This window comes from Rhinatrema bivittatum, chromosome 1, assembly GCF_901001135.1.
Source record: "Rhinatrema bivittatum chromosome 1, aRhiBiv1.1, whole genome shotgun sequence".
Lineage (NCBI taxonomy): Eukaryota > Metazoa > Chordata > Amphibia > Gymnophiona > Rhinatrematidae > Rhinatrema > Rhinatrema bivittatum.
The window spans coordinates 232,974,272-232,995,092 of NC_042615.1; positions in this window are offsets into that span (position 1 = coordinate 232,974,272).

Consider the following 20,821-nt stretch of genomic DNA (forward strand, 5'->3'; position numbering starts at 1 on the left):
CCTTCAAAAATTGGAAGAAGGATCCATCTGAAGAAAATAGGATAAAACATAAGCATTGTCAAGCTAAGTGTAAAACATTGATAAGACAGGCGAAGAGAGAATTTGAAATGAAATTGGCCATAGAGGCAAAAACTCATAATAAAAACTTTTAAAAATATATCCAAAGCAAGAAACCTGTGAGGGAGTCGGTTGGACCATTAGATGACAGAGGGGTTAAAGGGGCTCTTAGGGAAGATAAGGCCATTGCAGAAAGACTAAATGAATTCTTTGCCTCCGTGTTTACTAATGAGGATGTTGGGGAGATACCAGTTCCGGAGATGGTATTCAGGGGTGATGAGTCAGATGAACTGAACGAAATCACTGTGAACCTGGAAGACGTAGTAGGCCAGATTGACAAACTAAAGAGTAGCAAATCACCTGGACCGGATGGTATGCATCCTAGGGTTCTGAAGGAACTCAAAAATGAAATTTCTGATCTATTAGTTAAAATTTGTAACCTATCATTAAAATCATCCATTGTACCTGAAGACTGGAGGGTGGCCAATGTAACCCCAATATTTAAAAAAGGCTCCAGGGGCGATCCGGGTAACTATAGACCAGTGAGCCTGACTTCAGTGCTGGGAAAAATAGTGGAAACTATTCTCAAGAACAAAAAACTAACAAAAACTAAAAAGTCATGGGATAGGAGGCGATGTCCTTTCGTGGATTACAAGCTGGTTAAAGACAGGAAACAGAGAGTAGGATTAAATGGTCAATTTTCTCAGTGGAAAAGGGTAAACAGTGGAGTGCCTCAGGGATCTGTACTTGAACCGGTGCTTTTCAATATATATATATATATGATCTGGAAAGGAATACAACGAGTGAGGTTATCAAATTTGCAGATGATACAAAATTATTCAGAGTAGTTAATTCACAAGCAGACTGTGATACATTGCAGGAGGACCTTGCAAGACTTGAAGATTGAGCATCCAAATGGCAGATGAAATTTAATGTGGACAAGTGCAAGGTGTTGCATATAGGGAAAAATAACTGTTGCTGTAGTTACACGATGTTAGTTTCCATATTAGGAGCTACAATCCAGGAAAAAGATTTAGGCATCATAGTGGATAATACTTTAAAATCGTCAGCTCAGTGTGCTGCAGCAGTCAAAAAAGCAAATAGAATGTTAGGAATTATTAGGAAGGGAATGGTTAATAGAATGGAAAATGTCATAATGCCTCTATATCGCTCCATGGTGAGACCACACCTTGAATACTGTGTACAATTCTGGTCGCCGCATCTCAAAAAAAGATATCGTTGCGATGGAGAAAGTACAGAGTAGGGCAACCAAAATGATAAAGAGGATGGAACAGCTTCCCTATGAGGAAAGGCTGAAGAGATTAGGGCTGTTCAGCTTCGAGAAGAGACGGCTGAGGGGGGATATGATAGAGGTCTTTAAGATCATGAGAGGTCTTGAACGAGTAGATGTGAATCGGTTATTTACACTTTCGAATAATAGAAGGACTAGGGGGCATTCTATGAAGTTAGCAAGTAGCACATTTAAGACTAATCGGAGAAAATTCTTTTTCACTCAACGCACAATAAAGCTCTGGAATTTGTTGCCAGAGGATGTGGTTAGTGCAGTTAGTGTAGCTGGGTTCAAAAAAGGTTTGGATAAGTTCTTGGAGGAGAAGTCCATTAATGGCTATTAATCAATTTTACTTAGGGAATAGCCACTGCTATTAATTGCATCAGTAGCATGGGATCTTCTTAGTGTTTGGGTAATTGCCAGGTTCTTGTGGCCTGGTTTTGGCCTCTGTTGGAAACAGGATGCTGGGCTTGATGGACCCTTGGTCTGACCCAGCATGGCAATTTCTTATGTTCTTATGTTCAACATTGCTCTCTGCTTCAACGACAGGGGGTGGAGGGAAAATTGGACTCAAACAGTAACCAAGAAGAGCCCTTACCTTGGCAGTCAGGGAGACTGATAAGTATGGGAAACTGATAAGTATGAGAGCTTGCTGGGCAGACTGGATGGGCCATTTGGTCCTTTTCTGCTGTCATTTCTATGTTTCAATGTTTATATCTGTTAATATGAGCAATGTGGACACTTAAAGGCTGTGACTAACAAGTGAGATTTCCACTACTTCAAATGGGAAGAATGAAAAGGCCACTGTTTAAAGTGAACCTGTAGAAAGTGTGTAGTTTTTGCTTACACACCAAGCTTTTTGTCAAGTGTACTGTTTGGCCTCACAAGATTAGCAGGACTCTAGAGCATGGGGAGAGAAAGCCAGGCCCTAGCGCAATGGCATACAGACCTAACTGTACAAGCCAATTGTCAAGTCAGTGATGTTGCTACATCCTCTGCAGCACCCCCCACATACACACACATGTCCCTGTCATTTGCTACTAATACATAGTCAGAGATGGAATAGAGAAAGAAGCATCTCTCTTTAACCATCAACGTAGAGGCCATACTCAAAATTTTCATATTGGCTCAATTGCCTAAGTATAAAGGAATCATGCGTGACTCCTGGGTACTTGGTCATCACATCGAGGATGCGCCTTCGAGTGTCACAGAACACTTGCAAATCGATGGAGTGGAAGAGCTTTCTGTTACAGAAGATCTCCTCCCTGTCATGGGGTGGGATGATGGCTATGTGAGTGCAGTCGACAGCTCCTAGAACATTGGGAAAGTTAGCGATGGCATAAAAGCCTCTCTTCAATTCTATTAAGTCCTCCCTGTCCTGAGGAAATGCTATGTAGTGATTCATGCGGTCAGATACATCTGTATTGACCTGGTCCAGATAGCGGGAAAAATGGTTTGAGACATTCCTCCCATGACCCCTACGGTCTTTGGAAGGAGTCAATTGCCGGGCTTAACCAATAATTTGGTGAGGCCTGGCACAATGTAGGACCTTTCCATGACCGGATCCAGATCCCCTCGGATTTCTGGATATAATTCCAGGATAGCCTGAGAGCTGAGATGATACCTGCTAACCTCATAGACCTATGGCATGAACAGCAATTAGGCTTGTGGAGGAAAGATGCGCTTCCTGTATCTCCTCTGTTTTGCCCACCTGCATTCTAGTTGCTACTGTGGACCCTGGCCCTCTTCCTGTGGGCCCAGTGACTCGGGCTCTGGTGCAGGGACTTCCCTTGTCTATTCTTGTAGTTGTTGTTATTCCTCTGGTTCTTGTCTGCAGCGAGCCTGCTGAAGCATCCAGTATCCTCTAACAAGTAAACCTGCCATAAACATTATAGGTTTAGGAAGACAGGCCAGATAAGAACAGGTGTTTTTATTGGTCCAGGAGGGCCTAGTAGATATGTCTGATAGATCTCTTTTTATCCCACACAATAATAGCCGTGATCCGTGATAATGGCCGTGGGCGTGTGATAAAAAGTTTTTTCCCCTTGTACAGCAAAAAAAAAGTGTAGATATTTCTGATGTTAAATCCCATGTTTAAGCTATTGTGGATTGCAGTAGTCCACCTTAATTCGCATTAACTCCTTCCACATGCATGCTAAATTTAAAATTTGCATGCTAGCTTGCTTTGTGCTATTTGTCGTGCATGCAACGTGCAATAGACCCCATTTAATGCGCATTTGGGTTTTAACGCACTTTGATGAATGACCTTACTAGCTGGATAATAGTACTCTGCCCTAGACCACCCCTGACCAGATGTTTTTATGCAACAAGTTAACAGGTTATCTAGCTAAAAACCTATCTGTCTATGTCAGGGATGGTCAGATCATCAGGGTTTTTAGATCCTGGCATTTGTCCCACTAAGTGCCAATTTAGCTGGACAAACATAATGAACATGGACCTTTATGTTTATTTAAGTGCAGAACATGTCAAGTAGACAGTCAAATAGAGCACAGTTTGCATTTAATTATCCTTTCAATGAACTTTATTTATTTATTTATTTATTTAACATTTTTCTATACCGACCTTCATGGTTAAATACCATATCAGGACGGTTTACATCGAACAGGGATAAAAATAATTAGGTAAAGGAAGAGACAAAATGAATTTAAGACTTGAAATGAATTCCATTTGTGTTTCAAAAGTATTAGGTTTATGCATTTGAAATTCACCTGCAATACATTTCAAATTCACTGGAGGGAATGATATATGAGGATTCTACTGAACTCTCACTTGTAACAAATCTGAACCTAAATGTTTCTTAGTGTTTCCAATGTTTCCAAGAGTTGGAACATGAAAAGTATGAACATTCATTGTTAGTTTCCCATGAGGCAGTAAAATAATAAAGAACAATAGCTTGAGGATGATATATGTACATGCAGAATTACCTATTTTGTACAGTAAACACTTCCAACAACAAAAAATAAAATTCAAGTATTCAGAAAGGTACATGAATTAAAGGCTGATAGGGTTTTTTTTGTAGTAGTATAAGGTTACTGCAAGCTGTTCTACTCAGTTCTTCTAATATGATGTTTGACCTAAAATGATCATATTCTAGTAGTGCAATACATCAGGTTTAATGTCCATTGAATCTCAGAAATGTGTACAGCACCAGCTAGTGCTCTTCTAATACACCATATCTCTAATAATGCTAAGTCTCTCATCAACCTGTCTTCTCAAAGCAATTTAGACTTTTTAGACTGATAAAAAAGTAAAATTTGTCTAGAAAAGGAAATAATAGTGTGTTAACCAACCTCTCTATTCTAAGAATAAGAAGACATGCATTTCTTTCATGCTCTCAGACACATTTTTGCATGAAGGAGATAAGTGATATCTGAATAATAGATTATCTCATGAGATACCAGGATAAATATGCACTGAGGTGGTGAGGAATTAAGGACACAGCTGTCAATTTTGTTAATAGAAGCTAAGTTTCTGGTTCCCCATGCTCTCATCTGAAACTGCATTCTATTATGTTACTGCTTTTTATAAAGATAGGTGCATATTGAGTGATATTTAGGTTAATCTACCAATGTATTCCAAGCAAGAACTTAACATTTAAAATATGAACTATGACCTCAGTGCAAACGAAGCTGAATTATGTATAGATGGGATATAATCATAACATCACCCGTTAATTTTTTAAATCATGCTCAATTAAACAGTAAATTGGAAAGGAAGATTTTTTTAAATCACATTTCCTCTAGTAATATTGAAACCTTTTTTTTTTTTTTTTTTTTTTTAATTAATCTAGAAAACATGCTATGCATATCTATCTGCTGAAATTCTAGAAAGTTGCATTAACTGGTAATGTAAAATTATTTTCCTATAATAGTTTTATAAATAGTGGGATTTAAGAAGGTCAGCAATAATGTGAGCTATTAGGTTATAAAGCAAGAAGGATGGCCAGTTCAAGCATTTTCATTCAAGAGAAGGAGGCTGAGGCAAAGAGTTATTCAAGAGGGCTGGTTAATAAAAAATATTTGGAATAGCGGCTGACTGTGTTGGAAGGCTGAAGGGGTGTGAAGGGGGGAAAATGGGCATCTGATGAAGCATTTCCAGCCCCAATCATGAATGCAGTAGCTTAGCTGCTTCATTTCTCTCCATATGAACCTTATTATCCCTTTTCTGACATACAAAGACTGTCTCTAATGACTTTTCTAAAGAAAAGCTAAGGAACCACACTTATGAGCAGATTTTCAAAGGGCTTTCACATGTAAAAATGGCATGTACGCACGTGTGTGCAATGCTTGCACATATCTCAGATTTTCAGATCCGGTCATGTACGCTCAAGACTCCCGCATTCACAAGCAAAAGTATGCGCAGACAAAGTGGGTGAGTTTGGGGCATGTCAGTGTGCAGTTTACAAGTTCGCGCGTATCTTGCTATTTTATAAACAACGTATGCATTTAAAGCACCAATTTCAAACGTGCTTTGTCTTTTTTGACCTCATGTTTGGTGTGCTGGCTTCTTCCAGTGAGTAGAAATGGTAGCTGGGTAGAAGGAGAGGGAGAGGGAGAGGGATAGAGGGTTAAGTGAGAAATTGTAGCCCTTGCCTGGAAGTATGTTTGCCTGGGAAGTATTTTTGTCTGGCTGTCCTTCAGTATCATGCAAGGTTTTTTTTCTTTTCTTCTGGGGAACATATCTGAGAGGGTATGTGTGTATGTAGTGACTGGGGCAGGCTGGGACATACCGGGGGGGGGGGGGGGGGGGGGGGGGGGGGGGGGTGTGAGTGACTGTGACTGACAGATGGGGTGGGTTGGCGAGTGAGTCGTGGAGAATTAAAGCTCTAAATGAATATTTATTTATATGGCACAACAGTTGAACAGAAGCAAAGGAGGAAGAGCTATTCCTTACAGAGAGTATATAAAACCAGGGCACAGTTTCCGGTGCTGTCTGAGGAGAAAGTCTTGCACAGGTTCAGATTCAAGCATACTACACCTATGCTAGCAGTTAGAGCAGGGCCTGTGTTTTTCCACCTGGCGAGGGCATGTCTTTCCATTTCCAGTACACCTCAAGGCTACTATGGCCCTGGCCGTTTTTGCCAGTGGCACCTTCCAGTCACCTATAGGGGTCACGAGTGGAATGTCAGTCAGTCACCTCCATATGTATAGATTAGTTTCTTGCCTGTATTTCTCAAGAAAACATATCATTATATATCTTTCCCTTGGAGAAGACAGCAACAATAACAAATTCTGTCTGATTTCTACCAAATTGTATGGTTCACCTCTGTTTTGCAGGCTATCAATTGTACTTTTGTCCCTATAAGATCACGAGTGAGCAACAAGGCCACTTTCTGCAACCGCAAACGCATCGACCTCCTAAACATACAGCTAGTCTGTGATGCCAAAGGGATCATCAGGAATGTAGTGATCAGGTTTCCAGGATCCTGTCATGATACATACATCCACTCACAGTCAGGAATTCATGACCGCTTCTAGGAAAGTCTCATCACTGAAGGTTGACTTCTAGGCAGAGCCGTAGCTAGCCTATGGCCAATTTGGCCATGACCATAGGTGACATCCTTCCTGAGGAGCCACCACTCTCATACAATGTTGGGAAAAGTCATTTCCCTTCCTTCCAATACAGCTCTGAGGTCTGTCACCATGGGGAGGAGAAATGAACTGCTGTGCCTGCTCTTGGTGATCCTCCTCCCCCCTCAGGGCCATTCTTGAAGGGTGGGGAAATTGGAGAAAAAAATACCAATGCTGCCACACCAGTGGAGGCAGCCTGCGCAGGATTCCCTCCCTCTCCAGTTTAGAGTGGTGAGGGCATGTTACAATTCTGGTTGCTGTGCAGCCTCCTTACCACCAGAGGCCCTCCACAAGCACTGTCCCCTGGCTGGCCCAGCCTTCCTTGCCTACCTGCCCTATGTCCAGACACCAGTATTTAACCTTGCCTAGCTCATGCCTAGATGCTTCAACATTGAGTTCCTTTGGACTCCCTGCTCTAACCCATTTCTTGCCTTGCTCTGTGGCTTATAGGCCTTCTGGTTCCCTGCTTACCATGCTTTGTGGCCTACGGCCTTCTGGTTCCCTGCTTACCTTGCTCTCTGGCCTTCAACCCTTCTTGTTCTCTCCTTGCCTAGTAGCTTATCCTAGCCTTCTAGACCCCTTGCCCAGCCTGAGACTTCCTGTCTCCCCCTTGAGGCTTGGCCTCCTGCCCTGTTCTCTAGTCCCTGCTTTTTCCTTGGGCTTCTTTTGTCTTGTTGCCTTTGGGAATTCTGTGTTTCGTGTTCAGTATAGTCCTTGTCCTGGTTTGTCCTGTCTTGTCATAGTCTGTCTACTTTGTTCCAGTTCCCTTCCTCCAGTTCCTCACTTACCTGCATCCAGTACAAAATTTACCGGTATTCTCTTCCTGTGTTCTGGTTACATCTATACCTGCACCCAGTTCTAGGGTTCTAGTACCATGCTTGCCTGCACCCATTTCCACACATGCCCGCAATCTCTTCCCGTGTTCTTGAAGGTCACCCTTACCTCCATGCGCCTCAGTCTGTTCCAGAGACTCAGCCCAGCCTGCAGTTTGCTCAAGAGACTCAACCCAGCCTCACTGGACTACCCACACATGCTCCAGTCCTTCTGTTCTGTGCCATTCCTGGAGATGGTTTTCACCTCACCTGGCTACCGCCCAAAATCCTAACAGACTGCAAGGCCATGAGATGAATCGGTGCCCCCCCCCCCACCCACGCTCCAGTCAGGAGTAGGAAAGCAGGGTGCCTGCTTGGCTTGAAGTCAATTCCTTGGCCTTCCCCCTAATTGCAATTCCCCTTATGCGATCTATAGGGCCACAAAAAACATCAGCCTCCTTCACCCTGGGCATTCAGAAGCAGGAGGAGCAGCGCAACCTGTAGGGCTTCAAGAACAATAAATCATCTTCACCTCTTCCTCCCACAGTCAGACACAGTATGAGCAGCATCACCCGCTCACCAGAAGATGCAACATCAGCCTTTTTTCAGTCTGGAGCAGGAGCAAGAGCAATACAGCCGCAATGTTAAATGGAGGAGTCTGGTGTACCCTAGGGTGAAGGAGGAGTCTGCTGTTGTTGCTTCTGCTCTTCCTGCTCCTTGTTCTTCCAGAGAAGGAAAACAAGTGAGAGTCAGTGAGTGCATGGATATGTTGGGTGTGGGTGAGATTTAGCATGGCAGACAGCATGTGTATGGGTGTGATTTAGCATCACAGAGGGTGTGGATGTGGATGTGATTGAGCATGACAGAGATCGTGAATGTGGGTTTGTGGATGTAATTGAGCAAGGCAGAGACTGAGGGTATGGGTGAGATTTAGCATGGCAGAAAGAGTGTGCATGTGAGTATGTGTATATATGTGTATGGGACAGAGAGAGGAATATGTTTGTGCACAACAACCCCCCTATATTCCCCTCTGCTAATTCAGGACAATCTCAGGGCATCTGGAAATCAAATGTTGCCAGTATGGAAAGTAAAGGATTTTTTAAAAAATCCTTATTAGGTTTTTTTTTTATTAGGTGTTTTTTTATTTGTCTGCTATTTTTAAATATGTTATTGGCATTTGGAAAAGTTTTATGAGTTTATAATTATTGGATGTTCTATTCATCAGCTGTTTTGAAATATTTATTTTTTTATTAATATGGTTTTACTATTATAATTAATATTTATTTCTTGATTTTATTTGATGCTTCATGAAGAAAGATGATGTTTCTGTGTTTTCATTGTTGCACTGCATACAGAGTCTGGCTTATTGTGGTTTCCAGTTTGGTTTTTATCAGCACGTTTCTATTTATAATTTATAGTTTCTTTATTCTGTATTTGAAGGTCTGTCTGTGTTCTGCATGTGTGACTAGGGTGAGGGATTCTTCTAGTTTGAAGTTTCTGTGTAGAGACTAATAGCCTGCTTTGTTCTGTTTTCCTAATAGGAGATGTATTGATGTTCTATGACCTGATGTAATATTTACAATGTTTGATCTAGGCTTTAAATAAAAATGATATGTGGGTACCTAAAATAGTATGTCCATCGGAGAACCCTAAAATAGGGTAACACTACTAATTTTAAATGATTTGAGAGATGCTGAATATTGCAAGCTTTATTAGACAATGACAAAGAATATCAAAACTTTTCAAAAGCACCAACATATATTAATCAATTGTCCTAGTCAATCATTCTTAATTCACACCACTTCTAAACTTTCTTTAGTGTTATGCATGTTATTTACAGTGTTGTCTTTTCGTAGGTACGATTATTACTGTTTGTGCTGACTTTTATTTCTATTATGGTATAGGAGATTTACTAAATTGTTATAGTAATTCAGTTTATTCATGGCTTTCTCAGGGCCAAGCTCACACCCAGCATGCATTACCATAGGCATACTACCATAAGGGTACCAAGCATCTTTTTTCTTTTCTGGTTGGCACCACAGCACAGCATGTAAATATGATATTCATGCTGTTAGTTATATTTTTACCTCAGAAGACTGTACTTTGAATGCTCTTTTTCGTGTACTCTAAATGAATAATTTTTGTGTGTGGGGAATGTGTGATTGAGGGGAGAGAGCACAAGGATTTAAATGGGAGGGTGGGGCTGCATGTGCTTTATGGTGTTGATTTTATAACTGCTACAAAGAAGCAGGGACAAAGTCTGTGGGTCTGCTAGTACCCATATTTCTGCTGGCTCCCGAAATTTTCAAAGAGAAACTTTGTGGGCAGTTTACCAGCCTCTTATATTCTGTACATTGGATATGTCTGATGATACTGAATCCTCTGATCTGTCCATAAGATACAGATAAAAATATTATCCATGCTCATTGTTTCAAGATTAGAAACTTAATTTAAATATGGTGAACGATATTTGATGCAGGGATGTGTAAATATATGTGTTGGCCATGTTTGTGAACCTTTTCATGGTTATAAGTTTTAATCTGTATGTAATTTTGTACTCCGCCTTGAATTTTAGATAGAACGGGTTATACATTTTTATAAATACTGTTGTGACCATCGCTTCCCGACGACTCCACTATGCCTACCTTACCTCTTTGGTGACTCCCTCTTTGCCTGTTGGAAGTTTGGCTGACGCGGCGTCCTCTTGTCGCTCCCCTCCGGCGTCCCCGGACCGGCCGGACGCTGCACGCCGCCATGGTTCCTAGCAGCCTAAGGGCACACGCGCAGCGCGGCCCCGACTCAAGTACCAGCAATGGCGCGAACCTCAGGGGCATCCCCCTGAGGTGACGTCATCCACCTCGGATATTTAAGGTCTCAGTAATCGCTAACGTATCGAGTTAGCAAGGAGTTGGAGTTGGATTACAAGGGAAAGGTTTCCTTATGCTCCTAGCTACTCTGCCTCCTCAGACTTACCAGAGGTTCCCACTCCTCGGGGGCCTCATTTCTCTTTGCTTTTCAGGTCACAGTCTGGAACCGGTACTCGCTCCCTCGAAGACTGGCTACTGAATACCACTTCTGCCAGGAAGTCATCGCTGCCTGCAACACCAGTCAGTTACCATCTCTCTCTCAGAGCTTTCCCTGGAACCAGGTACTCGCTCCTCGAGGACCTACTTCTTTCCAGCTCCTGGGCTGCTTCAAGAGACTATTGTGTGAGTGTTACCATCAGGTTCTGTTCCTGAACTCTGCATACTCTGCCTACTCACTATATTCAGTTTCTCTACAGCTCAGTTATCCAGAATCGCTGTTCCAGTATCTGAGGGACTACAGCCCAGCCGAGCGCTTCCAGCTCACTACTGCCACCTCTGGTGGTTCAATATACTGTATAAAAAAGAACTAGTGTGTGTCTGTCTCCATACTCTGAGCCTGACCGGTGGTCCCTCTCGAGATCTTTCCCCGGGGGCGTGGTCATCTGCCACCGGCCCAAGGATCCACCCACAACTACCTCAAACACCAACAAATACATAAGGCTCATGGCGCTAGGATCCCCATACTGGGTCCAACTGAACTGGAAGCATGAAGGAGGAAGAGACAATGGCTGGGTCAAAATAAAAATAAAAATGAGGCTGAGAGGCTCCCACCTTGTGCTATTATATGTAGTGATCAGGGTACGGGTGAACTTTTTCACTTGGCCATAGCTGCCAAATGGCCTGGCTATGGCTCTGCTTCTAGGTAGGAATGCAGTTTCTCACTACAACCACACAGCAACTAACCTTTGTCTTTTTCTCTCCCAGGTATCTAGGTGGCTTTACCATTTTGGCCCAGGAGGCCTGCTCTAGCCTCTACCAGGGAACAGCCTCACTGCCAACCATCTTAGGATAGCTCACTATCTTCTTCTCTGCCTTCTCCCTTACAGGTTATATAGGATATCCACTCAAACCTGGCTCATTATCCCACTGGCATACTCACAGACTGTAGCAGATGTGCACTGCAACTTAGCCCACTGGCAGATCAAGGAAGTCATTGAGAGGACCTTTGGACTATTCAAAATAGGTTTCTGCTGCCTGAACAGATCAGGGAGATGTCTTCTCTATAACCCCACACAAAATCTGTGATATCTTTCTAGCCTGCTGCATGCTTCATAATCTTGGCAAAAGCTGATCTAGAGGCACAAGATGATCGTCTTCAGGAAAAGGAGGCATATGTCCTGAGTGAGGAGGAAATGCAGGAGACTCACTAGCAGGTTATAGAAGAAAGGAACACTCTGATTCAAAAAACTGTTCGGGGGTGAAGATGAATTTATTTTGAAGATGATAGTGATATTTGTGCATAGAAAAAAAAAGTAATGCTTCCTAGTATGGCCTTTCTTTTTTGTCGGGTGGCTCCAATATCTTGGACAAGGCCCAGTTTGGTGCTGCTGCTCAGTGGTGTCCGGTATCAGTGACTTTAGAGGGCATGGACACTGATGGCAGTGGCAGGGCTAAAATCCAATCCCCTGCGCACACACACACGCGTACCCAATTTTATGTCAGCGCACGCGTGTGCAGGCGGGTGCCGACTCGCATGCGCAAGGGGGAGGAATTTTTTTAACAAACACACGCCATCTCAATTAGGCCTTTCCCCAGTCCAATAAAGGAGCAGACTGGAAGGGAACTTCCTAAACCCCCCAGCTAACCTTCCTCCCTTTTCCCTCTTCACCCCGACCCTTAAACCACCCCCTAACTAACCTAATTTTTTTTTTATTTTGGAATTCACCTGCTCTCTCGAGCAGCAGCAAGTTCCATGCGCGCCAGCCGGCTGCAGGCGCACGCTTCACTGGAACAGCGCCTAATGGTGCCTTTAGCTTTTCTTTTATATTGCCTTTCCCCCATAACTATTTGATTATTGTTGATATACTTGCTGATGTTATTTCTATGGTCTACATAGTTTTCTTTTTGTTTTAATTTTTATCTTATTTATTTAAATGTGGGGGGATTTACACACATTTCCGACACTTTATTAGTTCTTATATTTTTGCTCACTGAAATTTGATTGCTTTCAGCTATCTCAGTTTTCATTAGTTACAGGATTCGTTTTGTGATTAGTTGTTAGCATCATGTGATGTTTGACACATTTTTTTGGAGAATTAAATTGCTTGCATTTGCTCAGTGTCTCCTAAAGGCTATATTCCTGTTGCTACTTCTTTAAATGTAATTTTTGTAAACTACCACCCCAACAAACTGGAAGCTTACAAACTGTTCCACCTAAAGAATACCACTAAACAATAAAGGAACAGTAGAAATCAAAAATATGTCTTGTCTTGTGTTTAATTTCAATCACCAATTTCATAATGTGTGCTTATTCTGCCATTAATATGTGATCCAATAGCACCCGTTATCGTCATATATAGTCTTATAGCTTGCAGTCTATATGTATTTATTTATTTATTTATTTATTTAAAGTCTCTTCTATACCGATAGCCGTTGACACATCGCATCGGTTTACATCAGAACAAATAACTTTTGGGCAGGGCCCTTACAGGTAACATTCGAGGACATAATAACTAAAACTAAATTACACTATGAATAAAATAATGAGTATCATGAGCAAAAATAGTAAACAGTAACTATAGATAAAGCTGATTGGCAAAAACAGGTAATTTAAAATAGGTAAATAAAAAGAACTTTCAAACTTTCATCACAATAAGCCAAAGCTTTTTTTCTTTTTTTGTTTGAAACGCAAGTAAAAACACTTAGGGGTAGATTTTCAAAGGGTTACGCACGTAAGATACATGTGTAACCCCAGAAAACCTAACCTGTATGCGCCGGGCCTATTTTGCATAGGCCGGCGGCACGGGCAAGCCCCGGGACGCGTGTATGTCCCGGGGCTTCGAAAAAGGGGGGGTCCGGGGCGCGTGGCCAGGGATGTGGTGGTGATATGGGGGCGGGGCCAAGTGCTCCGGCACAGCGCGCCGGCAGCCAGCCAGCGCACACAAGTGACACCTGCCAGAGGCAGGCGTAACTCGATGAAATAAGGTGGGGGGGGGATTTAGGTAGGGCTGGGGGTGTGTTAGATAGGGGAAGGGAGGGAAAGGTGGGGGGGACCAAAAAAAAGTTCCCTCCAAGGCCGCTCTGATTTCGGAGCGGCCTTGGAGGGAACGGGGAAAGCCATCGGGCCTCCCCTAGGGCTCGGCGCGCGCAAGGGGGTGCACAAGTGTGCAACCCCTTGCACGCTCCGACCCCGGATTTATAACATGCGCGTGGCAGCACGCGCATGTTATAAAATCGGGTGTACATTTGTGTGCACCGAATGGCACACACAAATATACCCCATGCGTGTAACTTTTTATCCTGGCATGCAACATTCTAATGATTTTCTCTCTATATAATAGATAACATGAACACCAATAGCCCTATATTCAGAAGCCATTAAGATAGATAACTGAAAAGTTATCCATTTAAATGGCAAACAGGTGATATTCATTGCCATATGCAGCTAGAAGTTGTCTAACTGGCAACATTAAGGGCCTCATTTTCCAAGGAGTTACTGTGCACAATAAATCTGTGAGTGTGAGTGAGTGAGAGTGAGTGAGTGAGAGAGAGAGAGTTCCTTTAATGCCTATGCCCTAGACAGGTATTTGTATCCCTATGGGAGGGCCACCTAGTAACTCGAGGTGGGGATTAGGTATGAGCGTAGGGGGTTGGGGCCACTTTCACATTCCACGTGAGACGTACGAACAGAACAGTGGTCTCTTGTGAAGATTTGAAGGCCTTCGGAGTGAGGAAGCTCACTCCAAGATGAGATTTGGACAACGTTCTCTCCACCTAGCTTGATGGACACTCTACCTGGCCAACAACAAGCTAGGTGGAGAGAACGTTGCCCAAATCTCTTCTTGGAGTGAGTTTCCTCACTCCGACGGCCAGCAAATCTTCACTAGAGACCACTGTTCTTTCCGTAGGTCTCATGTTGAATGTGAAAGTGGCCACAACCCCCTACGCTCATACCTAATCCCCACCTCGAGTTACTAGGTGGCCCTCCCATAGGGATACAAATACCTGTCTAGGGCATAGGCATTATAGGATCTCTCTCTCCCTCTCCCTCTCCCTCTCCCTCTCCCTCTCCCTCTCCCTCCTGAAACAGGCTGTCTGGGTATGTTTCTCCAGCTGAGCCACACAGCTGCTGAAAATGGACCCCAGCTAGGGAAAACCAAAACCTGTCTACTAAAGGATCTGGCACAAACCCCATACTGTCAATGAGAACTTATTTGATGCTTCCTGAGTATGAAATGTAGATTTCACCATCTCCTTGATACAGCTCATATCAGAGGTCATGTTGTTCTTTCTTGTACGATTTTTTGACGCAACAACTTTCTGGACTGTGATATGTTTATTAAACCGATTTATATATAAATAAATTCTTGAGACTTACACAACTTTGATATACCTCCCTTATTTTTTTGTGTTATTTATTACATGTTGGTACTTCTTATCTTCACTCTCTTATTTTTTGCTGTAAGTTTGATAAGATCAAATATGAGGGTTGTGAAACTAGTGAAAAGCAGGAATCAAGACACTTAAAATGAATTTTAAAAGCCCAAAACCAGGAGATATGTGCACAAGTTGGGCCGACGCATGCTTAGTGGATTTTAAAAGCCACCTGCATATGCATGTACTTGCCACTACGCACGAAATGAAAAGTTCAAAAAAATGATCAAGGTATGGCAGTGGTCAGGGCAGGGAATATGTGTTCTTGAATTTTAACTTGAAATTAGCATATTCACACACAGGCATGTATCAGGGTCCCCTGCCGTATAACTTTACTTCTGCTATGGATGACATGCACATTATAAAATAAAGATAAATAGACAGATTAGCAGGGTTTTAAAGGTTGGGGCTAACAGGAGAGAAGGGAGGCCATTCTAGAGGGGTTTGGAAGTCGCCCACGACGCCCACATTATTTGCCAACTCATGCTCTTAGTGTGGCAATCCAATGCTTTGCATAGACCTTACCCAGTAACCTTTAATTTTTTCATGACTTCTTGGACTTTTTATTCAAACTCTCTTCTCTTACAGTTCTTACTGACTATTGGTCTAGTCCGGTATTTAGCCTTCAGTGGATTATACCACAACAAAAGACAGGGGCAGCAGAAGAGCAGCACCCAAAATCAGGACCATACTCCTCCATTATTACCGTACCTCAAGAAATAGAAGCAGTATTTGCAAAAACTGTTTCATAAGAATTGTAACCAGGATTCCCTGAATCACAGGATACTAAAGAACTGGTGGTGCTGTGGGATCTTCATGCCTTTCTTTCTGCTATTTTGACCCTCTATCACTGCCTTGGGGTTTTTCCTGCTACTTTTGATTCTTTGTTCCCCCTTCATGGTGCCTTGAGCTGTTTATGCCACACTTGGTGCCTCTTTGCCCCTCTCATGCTATTGTTCATACCCTGTGCTCCTCTTTTGGAGCCACTCTTGCTGCTGCTTTGCTCCTGTCACAAGGCCTTGGAGAACATCTACCACTGCTGGTACCATTTTACCCTATTAAATTCCTTGGGCTATTCATTCCACTTTTGGTGCCACATTGACATAATCTTGGTGTGTTGGAGTGCCCTTCACTCTTCTGCTGATGTCTATTCACAAGTTTCATTAGAAATTAATAGAAAACCCCCACTTCACTTCCCCTATTGACTTATACGTGAAACAAATGAATAAAACAAATAAATTAAAATAAGATTTTCATCTGAAATGAACTAAATGAATGATTGTGACCTACAAAATGAATAAACAAACCAAAATGAAATTTTTGCCTCTACACATCCATACCAAGTATTTAGATATACATGGCTCATTTAAGGAGATTATGGAATTTGGAAAATCTGTTTCAAAAAGGCTTGGAAAACAGCATTTTTCATAAGCAGAAAGAATTTGGTATCACTGACATTTCTAACATCTTAAATGTGAGATATCTAATATTGTTATTCGAGTAACTTAAAGAGAAATCTGGTGTGGAAAACTTACCATTTTATGCTAGTCTGCATTTTATAACACAAAACTCAAAAGATATGCATAAAGATGTAGAGAAGCAATTTGTATTATATTTTGAAAAAAGTCTCTCACCAAGAAAAACAAAATCTCATGTTGGTACAATTTATGGAATACTGATGCCTAGGATACATTTTACAAGACATACTGTAAATATTGACAGAAGAGTTGAAATTACCCTGTAGAAGTCAATGATATTAAACACAATTTTGAACGAATGTACAAAACTCTATCAGATATTTGCTTATGGGAAATGCAATTGTAAATATGAAATACTGCTTATATTGACAATAAAAGTCTATTTAAGATGCGTTTGATTGACTCAAATATCTGCACCAAATGTAAAATAGACATAGGTACTTTTATTCATTGTGGGGCAGATTTTAGAAAAGTACGCACGCGTGTACTTTTCTTCGCGCACCCGGCGCAAACAAGGGTACGCCGGATATTAATAGATACGCATGTAGCTGTATCTTTTAAAATCCGGGGTCGCCCCGCGCAAGGCTGTGCAAAATTGGCAGCCTGCACGCGCCGAGCCAAGCAGCCTGCCTCTGTTCCCTCCGAGGCCGCTCCGAAATCGGAGCGGCCTCGGAGGGAACTTTCCTTCCTCCTCCCCCCACCTTCCCCTCCCTTCCCCTATCTAACCCACCCCCCTGCCCTAACTAATTCCCCCCCTTACCTTTATTCCAAAAGTTACGCCTGCCCGAGGCAGGCGTAACTTGCGCACGCTGGACCAGCTGCCGGCTCGCCATGTTCCAGTCCGGGGGCTGGTCCGGAGGCCACGGCCACGCCCCCGGGCCAGAACCATGCCCTCAGCCCTGCTCCAGAATGCCCCCGATGATGCGCCAGCTGCGACATGCCCCCAACATGCCCCCAGGAAAGCCCCAGGACTTACGCACGTCCCGGGGCTTTGCGCATATGCAGCATAGGCTCGGTGCGCGCAGGGGGAGCTTGGGGCAGGTTTTCGGGGGGTACGCACGTATCTTACGCGCATACCCTTTTGAAAATCTGCCCCTGTATGTTTTAAATGTCAGCCTATAGATGAGTTTTGGCAAGGAGTGTTTGAATTTAATAAATGTTATGTTTAAAGTTAGGGTTTCCTTTTGACAAATTTAGAGCTTTGTTTGGCCTTTGGATGGGTGAGGGTAAAGATATTTGTTTATCAAAATGTGCTTGACCTGCCATTATTTGTGGTGAGGAAATGTATTCTATTTAAATGGGTTGAATGAGGTGTTACTCACAATAGGGATGTGCTTCAAACAAATGTTTGAAATGTTACAAATGGAGAAAATAAATGCATGGAATGATTCAACCAAAAAAACTGAAATTGTTTTTAAAACTTTGGAAGTGATTTATTGCTTATTTGCCTGTGGAACAACAAGGGATAATAACCAAAGATTTAATTGGCAGCATAGATAATGAGATGAATTTTCAAAATTGTTATGCCCCTAAAAATTTGCATATATGCACATAAGTAGCCTCTACCCACATATTCCATATTTTATAAAAGTAAAAAATGCTTGCGTATTTTCATTTTTACATGCACATATACATGCGTAAAAAGGGGGGTGGTCTAGGGATGTTCTGAGATGGGAGATGACCTGGGAGGAGTTCAGGCAGAAGAACCAGGAAGGTCTCAGTGATCTGGAAAGGACTGGCTGAACAGATGGGCTAATTGGTAAACTGGTTAATTTCATTTAGGTGTGTATGTTTTAAAATGGCCGACTTAAGTAAGTCCTACTTTGCTTTTGAGCGTAAAATATACACACACATAATTTTTAAATAGATAGGAAAAGTATGCACCTTCAATGCATTGATATACATGGTTTCATTGCATTGCATATATTCATGTATAAATCTACATACATTAATATTTTATGTCTATTATGAACATTTCGATGTAAGCCACTGAGAATCTCGGATTGCACAGCATATAAGCCTTCTAAATAAATAAAATATGTTGCAGAGTAGATATACACATATTTTTATATAACACATTTATTTATTTATTTTAGTTTTTTCTATACCGGCATTCGTGAGGGTATCACATCATGCCGGTTTACACATGTATACTTGCGTATGTCTGCTCATGGACATGTATGCGCGTATATGCCAACATGCATATTTGTTTGAAAGTTATGCTCAGTATTTTTAGATCTGGGGGAAAAATGTATCGTAAGCATTGAGAATTATTGTTATATGTGTGGTACATAGTATATGAGGTCAAAACTCTTGTATAGAGATGAAGATGTATGAAGTGAATATGGGTTGTCTATTGTGTGGATGGATAAATGTGAGGGGGAAAATAAAGAAAATAAGGGATGTTGTAACTGTTACAGTTGCCAAATGGTTTTGTATTATTTGGTAATATTTAATGTATAATGTTGCCAATGTATGAAAATTATCTTGTGCTTTGAAATTTGTATCTATCGCTCAACTTACAATAAACATTAAAAAAAAGATGCACTTAGAGGTCAATTTTAAAAGTGTTGCTCGGGCAAAAATGGCCACATATATGTGAGTATGTGTAACACAATTTTTAAAAGCCCCGGTTTATGCCCGTATATATCTGTGTGCACATCAAAAATAAGGGGGCAGAAAAGGAGACGTGAATGGGTGTCCCAGGGTAGGGCCAACAATTATGATCGTAACTCCATATTTTAAAACTGGAGGCTGCAGCACACATCCGCTTGTTAGCCGCATAACTTTACCACCTCTCCTATTCAGGAGCAAATCTGTAGATCTCGCATTTTAGGACTCACAGGACAGGGTGAGGAGTCTGGGTCAGCTGGGAAGTGTGCAGAATAAAGAACCAGAGGGGTCTGGAAGACTTCAATATTGCCTGGACAAACTGTGGGCTAACTGGAAAAACTAGGAATGTCGCTCACACGAGCATGTTTTAAAATCCACTTACATATGCCTTCACAGTCCTCCCCTATTTAATTTCCTTACCTTTCGCCCAAGTTATATAAACCCTGCTCTCTACACTTGCTTCACCCATTTTATGTTTTCGAGGTTATTTCTACCCTGTTCATTGTTTTATCCAGGTTATTCTTCCCTGTTCATTGTAAAACAAGACTTTGTCTATGTTATTTTGCTGGTTGTAATGTAAACCGAAGTGATAATTAATCTTGTTAATTGAACCTCGGTATATAAAAGTTATAAATAAATAAATAAATATGCGCATTAAAGCCAGCAATGTCCTATGGAAGGTCCATGAAGTAGGCTTGCTCAAGTAGCTTCCTAAAATTAGTAGCATACTTAAAAGCGGTAGGCGTATTTTAAATCATACGTGTGCAAGTGCGCACATGATTAAAGTTTCCAGCGTATCTTGGCTGATGCGCCAATACATGCATGTATGGGCACACACACACTCGTTTCAAAATTAACCTGAAAGAAATTATTAGTAGATGGATGTGAGACTATGGCCTTGCTAAAATCTCACCCTTAATCTCATGCAGCAATAATTAATTCCTCCTGATGAAACTTTCCCAATCAACATGGAAAAATCTAGTTGAATACCGACTTTCTCTAATTTGCTTAGATTTTCCAACCGCAATGGTATTTTAAGGGTAGATCAGAATTTGACCTACTTCATCAAACTTTTCAATCAACTTTTTGCAATATCTCAAATTGTGTACAAACTTTGATGATATTCCAGTAGTACAAAGAAAAAAACATGATCTTTTATTCCATAAACGTCTGAAACAAAGCCTCAATGGAATTTTAGAAATAGTTAAATCCTACAGCTTCAGATCATATTTGAATTTGAACTAGAAAATATTTCTTCTAATCTGAAGCAAGCTTTCAGACTTATGAGGGATAGAACAAGCAAGCCTTCTTGTCTTTAGGTAACAGTAATACATATCTTTAACCTTCCCTGTTACTCTGTTTCACCAGCCATTCCTTAACTAGGAATATGTTTCATAACTTGTATTACGATGTTTTATCAGTTGTTACACAACTTGTCGTTCCATAACTGTAATATGTTGTTCTATCAGTTGCTTCCCAAATTGTAATATGTTGTTTTACCCGTAAACCGGAGTGAAGG